Raw genomic sequence first — 9,338 nt, forward strand, 5'->3', positions numbered from 1 at the left:
CAAAGGTATAAATTTTATACAAAATCAACACATTAGAATATTTTAATAATTTCACAAGACTTTTTAAAAATAAAATCTGAAGCCTTGGATTTTAAAAGTCTACCAGGTGGCTCTGCCCAACAGAAGGCCTCCTCACTCTCCTTCAAATCCACTATAATACATTATTACTGTTATAGTGTGACATAACTTACTGAAGATTTTTTTAATTGCTTTATAGTAACAGGACCTTGGAATAGGAATGGGACAATCCTATAGGAGGATATTTTGGCAATTTTTTCAGGCTTTTTGCTTTCATGATTAAAGTTACTATTGGCATACAGTGGAAAGAGCCAGTGCTGTTAAATGTGCTGCAGAGCATGGGGAAGTGACAGACAAGGAAGATTTGGTTGATGTCCTACATGACTTTCAAATGATCCACCAGATTTTCATGGAGGTAAATAAAGCAATTTGCATATCTGAGCTTAGGATCCAACTCTTTTTGATATATAACACAATGTATTTTTTTGCACAATAATAATGTACCTGGAATATTTTAGTGTGGACCTTTCTTTTAATCATTGGGAAAAAATATTTTGTTTTTGCTCAAACTTTTCCATGGATTTTTCCATGTGAAAAATCATGTTCCTGAAGGCAAGCACCACACATTTGAGCCCCACACATCAATCATCTGCATTGGTAGCTGATGCTCACAAGTATTTTAGTGAAGATTTGAGATGCCATTAAAATTGTTTGAGATACATATAATGCAAAGATCTACACAGTTTCACTAATAATTGTTATTTCATTGTAATTCTGTGGCAGAATGGTATTTATTGTGATACTATGAACATTATAACTAGAAATTTCTTGAAATTGCCTCCTGTTCTTCAATCTAATGTTCTTTTCAATCTTACAGTCCTCAGAGATCTGCCACAAACCTTCTCCATTGTCCCTTGAATTGCTGTTTCTTTTTTCAATAGACCTCTAATTTCCTGTAGACTATCAAATCATATTGTCTCTGTGGCTGTTTTGGATATTCAAGACAGAAAGTACACCTCAATGTGTGGTCTCAAGATAGAATTTGCTTAATGAAATATTCTCATTACCATCCCATGCCACTCAGGAAATTATTTGGACATACTTATGAATAAGGGTCCAGCTCATTGCAAGAAAATCATACTTCCTCACTTTCTTACTTCAACAATCTGTAATTTGTCTTGACATGTTATCCTTACTGCAATTAAAGTTATCTCCCTCTTTCTCTTATCATATATAAACATGTCTAGTCTGTCATTACTAATCCTAGCACTAGTTTTTATTCTATGTCCACTGAACCTCTGCTCTTTCATCTCTCTCTACTTCTTTTTTGGCATGGCTTTTAATTTTGCTTCTTCTAAATTCTGAGTCATTTCAAGTAGGTACCAACATCTGACTACTTCATTTTGTTTTCTTGCGTAGTCATGCTCAAGCCTCATATATTTAATGCACACTGCTTATTATACTTTTTTCTGTTTTAAATTACAGTGAAGACATATTTATATTTAATGAATTTAGTTTATAAAATATGTGTGCATGTAGGTTATGGAATTAATTTCATTTCAGAAAAGGTAATATTTAGTATATAAAGAGGGTTTCAGGGAACAAAAGATACCATTTGCAACTCTCACCTTCAGACACGATGTCCCTCCTCTCTGTCCTGTGGTCCTATCTGCTCTTCGAGGTTCATTTAAGTGGTTTTGAAATTAAGGCTTTAAAACTGCTCCTGCCTATAAACATCAGTTCTCTGAAATCCTATGGCTCTGTTTTCAGTAAATAGTTGGAATTTCGTCTCATACAGCCTTCAACTACCACTGCTTGATCTTGGGATGTATATGTGTGTGCATTATTGTCTCCTCAACCAACAGGACACTTCTCAAAGTCAAAATTATTTGCCATGTCCTACACTATACTTTGTACAAAGTTAGAACTCAGTAAATTCTGGTTAAATGAATAAGCCAACATCTAAATTTTATATTGTAGTGTAGTTCTTGGCACATCCCTGTATTATAACGCTTGTCAGACCAAACTTTAATAAGTTCTTTATGTGTCTGTGTCACAAACTGTTAGCTCCTTGAAAAAAGGGACCATAATTATTCATTCACCTTTGTAATCTCAACACCAGAGTACACGGACTAGATTATAGAAATCATCCAGTGAATATTTATGAATGATCTTATTGGATGGGTTTATCAAATCCATGAAGAGTCTGATGTGGAAGCATTTTAATGGGAATGAATACAATTAAAATCATTGTAATAAAATTTTCCAGAATTTTACCTTCTAATTAACATTATAATTTGTTGTGACTTCAGGTCCAATTTTCAATTTTCTCTTCCACCAAAATTTTCTCTGCAAGAGAATTCTTGAAAGGGGGCAGAAGGAAAGTAGAGTAAAAAAAGAAAAGATGAAGCCCATCGCAAGGCTGAGAAGCTTTTATCCTCCTTAAAAATGGGAGGAATTATGTTTTGTCTAAAGACTAAATTTTGTAGACTTGGAAAAAACCTAAACGCCTAAACAAGTTTACTCTAATTCACTTTACGACATATGCATTACCAAAGAATAACCATGCTCTATATTTTAAGTGATATCTAATGTATTATTTTATTTTAATAATAAAAGAATTTATACTCATTATAGAAATTGTGAAAAGAAAAATATATTCAAATTTTAAATCATCTGTAATCATAACAAAGGTTATTACATTATTTCTTTTTCTGTAAACATACAAGTCTACAGTTTTATAGCATTGGGATCATATAAGGTAAACACGTGTTTTTTCCAATTTTTAAATAATAGTAATGTTAAAAAGAAAAAAGAGAAAAGGGCTGTTGCAGGGGTTCTCAAGCTTTTTGGTGGCAGGACACTTCTAACTCTTTTTTTTAATCATATTTTATTGATTTTGTTATTACAGTTGTCTGGATTTTTCCCCCTTGCCCCTCTCCACCCAGCATTCCCCACTCCCTCAGGCAATCCCCCCACCATTGTTCATGTCCATGGGTCATGCATATAAGTTCTTTGGCTACTAGATATCCTATACTGTACCATACATCCCCATGGCTATTCTGTAACTACCTATTTGTACTTCTTGATCCCCTCACCTCTTCACCCATTCTCCTCCTCCCTGTTCCCTTCTGGCGACCTTCCAGTAATTAACTTCTATTCTCTTGCTTTTAAGATTCTCTTTTTATTTTTTAACCTTTGACCTTTTAATAATGATGTATCTTGGGGTTGGCCTCTTTGCACCCATCATAATTGAGACTCTCTGTGTTCCCTGGACTTGCATGTCTATTTCCTTCACCAAATTAAGGAAGTTTTCTTTCACTTTTTTTCGAATAGATTTCTGATTTCTTGCTCTTTCTCTTCTCCTCCTGGCATCCCTATGAGGTGAATGCCAGACCTCTTAAAGTTGTTCTGAAGGCTGCTCATACTATCGTCATGTGTTTTGGATTCTTTTTTCTTCTGTGGTTCTGCATGGCTGTTTTTTTGGTCCTTGCGTTCCATATCATTGATCTGATTCTCAGCTTCATCCATTCTACTGTTGTTTCCCTGTAATTTGTTCTTTATTTCAAATAGTGTACCCTTCATTTCTGACTGGGTCTTTTTTATGCTACTGAGGTTCTCACTAAGTTTCTTCAGCATCCTTATAAACAATGTTTTGAACTCTGCATCTGATAGATTGCTTTTCTCCATTTTGTTTAGCACTTTTTCTGGAGTTTTGGTCTGTCCTTTCCTTTGGGCCATGTTTCTTTGTCTCCTCATTTTGGCAGCGTCCCTGTGTTTCTTTCTATGTGTTAGGTAGAACTTCTTTGACTCCATGTCTTGGTAGTGTGACCTTATGTAGTAGGTGTCCTATAGGGTCCAGTGGCACAGCCTCCCCTATCACCCAAGCCGGGTACTTGAGGTGCACCCTTAGTGTGGGCTGAGTATACCCTCTTCTTGTAGTTGAGCTTTGGTTGCTGTTGGCAGATCAATGGAAGGGAGTTACCCAGGCCAGTCAGCTGCAAGGACTGGCTGTGACCACTTACCACCAACCTCTACCCTTCATGGAGAATCAGATGTTCAGGGTTAGGTAATGGTCCTCTGATGTGGTCTGTAGCTGTCCTCTGGGTGCATTGGCCCTGGGGTTTTCCAGGTGGTATAGGCCAAGGTCAACCCCCACTTGTGCTTCACCCGCGGCACCCTGCCTGAGCTGTAAAGCAATCTGAGATGGCTCCTACTTGTGCTGTGTTTGGAGATTCCCAGGTGAAGCCAAACTGTGGCTCTCATCTGGCTGCCACTAGGGCTCACTGAAGCCAGCTGTTGCTTGCTTGATAGGATTTAGGAGCCAAGATGAGCCATTCTTCTGGAAAAGCAAATTAGGTGGTCCTGTAAGTTGGGTGTGGTAGAGCCTCCTCTGTGGATCTCCAAGGTGGATCACACATCGTTAGCCAGGTTGATGGAGCCTCAGACGTGGCACCAGCCTACAGGCTCTGTGGGGAAAGGGCTCAGCAAAGAGACACTAGCCTCTGCTCACCCCCATGCCAGACACTACTGCCAGACACTACAGGGAGATGCCAGTCTCTCCCTGTACACTACCGGTGCCCTTCAAGATGCCACCCCAATGCTGGAGCTCAGAGGGAGGGAGCCTGAGTAGGTGAGTCAGTGTCTGGGTTCCCCAAGAGGAACTGCTTAGGGTTCCAGCAGCCCCCTCCACCAACTCAATCCCTGCTGGTTTTCACAGCCAAAAGTTGTGGAGACTTATCTTCCTGGCACTGGAATCCTGGGCTGGGGAGCCTGGTGTGGGTCTGGGACTCTTCGCTCCCGAGATATCCCTCCCAATTTTTTATCCAGGTGGGTGTGGGACCAGCCCATTCTGCATCTGTGCCCCTCCTACCAGTCTGGATGGATGTGGTTTCTTCAATTCTGTTGTTGTCATACTTCTGTTCAACTCGAATTCTGACATTCCTGAGTGATGGTTGTTCTATATTTTAGTTGTAAATTTGATGTGGCTATGCAAAGAGGCAAGCCATGTCTGCCTATATCGCCATCTTGATTGGGAAGCCTCTCCTCTAACTCTTCTTAAAAATTATTGAAGATCCCAAAAGGCTTTGTGGGTTAAAACTAAAAGATTGTTTTAACATTTATTCATATTTTAAAATAATATTAATAAACCAATAACAGGTTAATATGAATAAAATATTATATAAAAAACAACTATATTTTCCACAACGAAAATGTTAGTAAGAGTAACAGCAATTGCTTTTACATAATTTGTAAATCTCTTTAATGTCTTGCTGAATAAAAGATCTCTGTATTCTCCTACTTCCACAATCACTCTGTTATATCATATATCACATAGCCTTTGGAAAACACCACCATGCACTTATGGGAGAAGAGAATGTGAATAGAAAGGTCACATAGTATCTTAGTACTATTATTTTTTAGAAGTGTTTAACTCAGGACCCCAAAAGGATCTCGAGAATGTCAAGCCCCCAAAACACACTTTGAGAATGATGACCTTACAGATTGAATGTGGCTAAGAAAATGTTAATGGACCTCTCCTTCAAGGAAAACTCTACTCCACACACTCCAGGAGCTCCACATTGCTCCACATGGCATTCCTGACAGACTCTAAAATGCCAGTCTTAGCTTAGTCATGTCACACTCTTGGGTGACAATAATTTCCATATGGATCATTGTACCTTTGGCCCCATGACCACAATAGTACATAAATGACCAGAGTCTTGGCTAGGCAAGGGCTTGGGACTGGAAGTGTCAAAGGAGAGCCATATATTATTTTTACAATAAAAAATAAAATATTTTAATTTAAAAAATTAACAATTCTTTAGCTAAAAAATTGCTAATTTTAGCTAAAAATAAAAAAATAAATATTATCCTTAGGAAAAAATGAGTCACAAGCACCAGTAGTGTCTAGCCAAACATTGTTTACTGAAATAACTCTTTCCAGTGAAGCTTCAAACTTCCAAACCATTTGTAAGGCCATTTATAATATGAGAAAAATGCAGGAGCTAGTAGATAAGAAACTCTATGTATTCCAGGCCCAGTGGCAAGTCTAACCTATCATGAGCAACAGGGGTCAAAATAACTTAGTCGTTGATCACGTAACATTTGTGTTCACAAAGAATTATATGATTATGATTTAGCTCTTGATGTAGGTTTTTCTATGGGAAGACAATAGAGTCTGACCAGAGAAAAAGTTCTCCTGCTTGTTATAAATTGATAAAATAAGTCTGATTTTAACTTTTTTTTAATACTCCCATTGTGTCAAGCAGCTTATAACTAAACAGGCCAAGAAAGGTACCTGACAATCATGACCCCTTCTGGAAGCTTCAGAATGCCTGCTGGGCCCACATCCCTATCTAATCATGCCTCATACCTTTACACTCTGCCTCCCTGGACACAAATGACTGGACTAGGGACATGTACTTTTTCTTGCCAGTAGTGTGTGGAGTGCCCTGACTCAAAAGATCTGCCCAATACAGACCTATATGGAACTGTCATGAGTTGAATCAATCAGGTCCTCTCTCTGGGGGAATTGAAACTGGAAATTTAGGGAGAGGCAGTTAGTAACAGCTGGCTCATTCACAGTGGCACAGCGAACAGTTGCGTCTCCACAATGGTGACTGCCTCTATAGAACAAAGCGACAGCGCCTGCTAAGTCATGAAGATGCTGGCACATACCAGAGCTTTAAAAGGTGCTGGAGGGCATCCCTTTCTCCATGAGGCCTGAAAATGCATCTGTTCCTATTTTGCTTTCATCAGTTAAGAAGCATATTTGTTACTACAGCTTGTAATAGCATAAGCCACATGGCACTGTAAACTCTGTGAGAGGTGGAATTTCATCAGTTATCCTTCATGCTGTAGAAACAAGCACTTGAGATTTAGAGCAGGCATCAAAAACAAAATGCCTACCCAGGCAAGGCAGGTAACATATATGAGTAAAGCCAGACAGGTGTAAGAAAAATAAGGAGGATGCTTGTCCTGCAAAAGGGAGCACTTGCTCCCCAAATTTGACCATAGCTATCATTCAGAAGGACTGAAATTTCAAGTTCTTAAATGAGATGATGTATGTCAAGTTCTTAATATAAGTCCAGCACATTGTAAGAGCTCATTAACATTCATTATTATTGTTTTATATCATTTACAATCATCATTAGCAGTCACACATCTACAGAAATAATCTGAAGAAATGAAACTACTTGGCCGGTCCACATTTTCTAATTCATTATATATATATATATATATATTTATATATATATATATATATATATCTCACAAATTTTGTTGTTCATGCTCTTTAAGATGTTTTTTCAGTTTCAATTGGCCTCTTAATTGAATCGTGAAAACCCTAAAGTTTTAGACATGCTGACTCTACTGGTTTACTCTCTTAATGATCGTTTTTTTTTGGTTTTGGGGAAAAAATAGCCTGCCAATTTTTTTTAAATTTTTCTAACCTATATTTTCCCTGAGTAATTACCCCCATAGACAACTTCAGACATTGCCTATCAGACAGAAATGTAGATTGAACATAATGTGATTTTCTACAAGTTGGCTTAAGCCTATAATCAGAGCCTGCCAGTTCTGACTGGCTCCTCAAAAAAAAAAAAATCAGTAAATTTTCTTGCCTTTGAAGAATTGGTACAAATGATGAAATTTAGCTAAGAAATGTGCAAAGAGATAGCATCTAAAAAAGCAGCATGTTAAAAAAGAAATACATACATGCAGAGCATTTATACCATAATTTACAATTCCAGGCTTTAGAGTGGTGGAAACTGTTTTGTTTCTTTTTAAAATATGTATATAGAGAGAAAAGCCAATTACAATCAAATGAAAGTAATTGAGTCAATTGTCTGGATCCTTCCATTTTACCAATACTATGAATTAATCTTTTGAATTAATATTACAAATTCATATACAACATATTCAAAGCACATCTATGTCTCAAAATAAATAATGCTGTATTAATATCATCTATTCCAGTCCAGGTTCCTACTTATGGACAGGGTGGTGTATGATGAATGGCAGGTATGAATTTGAGAGTTAGACTGACCTGAATTCAAATTCTGACATGCTTATTGGATATGTATCTTCTTCAAGTTCCTTAACCTCTTGGAGTCTTTGTTATTATTACCTCTAAGGATGGTGATAATAAGGCTTACTATATAGGACTGCTATGAAGATTACATGAAATAACACAGGAAAAGTGCCTCTCCATCATCTGTCATTTAACAGATATTGAATAAATGTTACTGTCTTGCTTCCATCCCATTGTCCCCCAACAGAGTTCAGGAATCAATCATTTTCAAATACATCTCAGAAGATATAAGGGGAGGTGACTTGTGCGTCTTTAGACGCAAAACTGAAAGTGAAGCATCTTCCCTCTTATGCCCTGAGTAAGCCCATGCCTGTGCTTCTCCTTCCTCTCAAGTAGACCTGTTTGGAGTGGCCGGATGAGTTTATTTATTTGCTGAGTCATTTATTTAACCAATACTGTGCCCTATATATGTACCAGACACTGGAGTTACGAAAAGTGAATGACAGCCCCTGACCCCAATGCTCACATTCTGGGCTGTGAAAGATTCAACCTTAAGTAGCATTTTTACAGAATCTCAGTTCCACAGGTTAACAAACCATTAAGAAAATCAAATGTGGGGAAAATTGAGGGAAAGTTTCTAAAGTTTCTTTACTATGAAGTTTTCTAGAACTAATAATGTACTTCAGGACATAGAATGCAATGTTTCTATTTAAGCACATAAATCTTTTTTTCAAGGAGCATCTCAATGTTTCTCAGAACATGCTTTGGGAAGAACAGAGTTATCATATAACTGTGGGAGTTCTCCCCTCCAGCCCCTTCTGCAAGACCCCAAAAGAGGCAGAATGGAAGGCAGGTGTTTCCCTCCCTCTGAGGCCCACGCCGCTGAGCTGCCGCTGTTTCAGCCCTATGTGTCAGGCTACATGTCTACAGCGGGAGAGCTGTGGGCTTTGGACCCAGACTAGATTAGAAATTTGATTCTACAGTTTACCACTGTGGGTTTGAGCAAGTTGTGAAAGCTCCTTGATGCTCATTTCCATGTCTAAACAATAGGAATCATAATAACAGCTGCCGCTGGGGCTCTTGTGAGGAATAAATGTAATAATATAGGGAAAGTGCCAGGCGTAGAGTAAAAGAGGAACCGAGTGTATAGTCTGTCCCTGCCCCCTTATTTTATTATATCCTGGAAAGCACAGTGCAGCCAGTCAGCACTAAATCCATTCTGCTTCTTTGAAGAGCAAATACCTGTGCTTGATCACGTGTACTTCCTCTGTTATTTTTGCTTGCA

This window comes from Pteronotus mesoamericanus, unplaced genomic scaffold (genome assembly GCF_021234165.1).
Source record: "Pteronotus mesoamericanus isolate MK-2021 breed Mesoamerican mustached bat unplaced genomic scaffold, CSHL_Meso_final contig_130, whole genome shotgun sequence".
Taxonomy (NCBI): domain Eukaryota; kingdom Metazoa; phylum Chordata; class Mammalia; order Chiroptera; family Mormoopidae; genus Pteronotus; species Pteronotus mesoamericanus.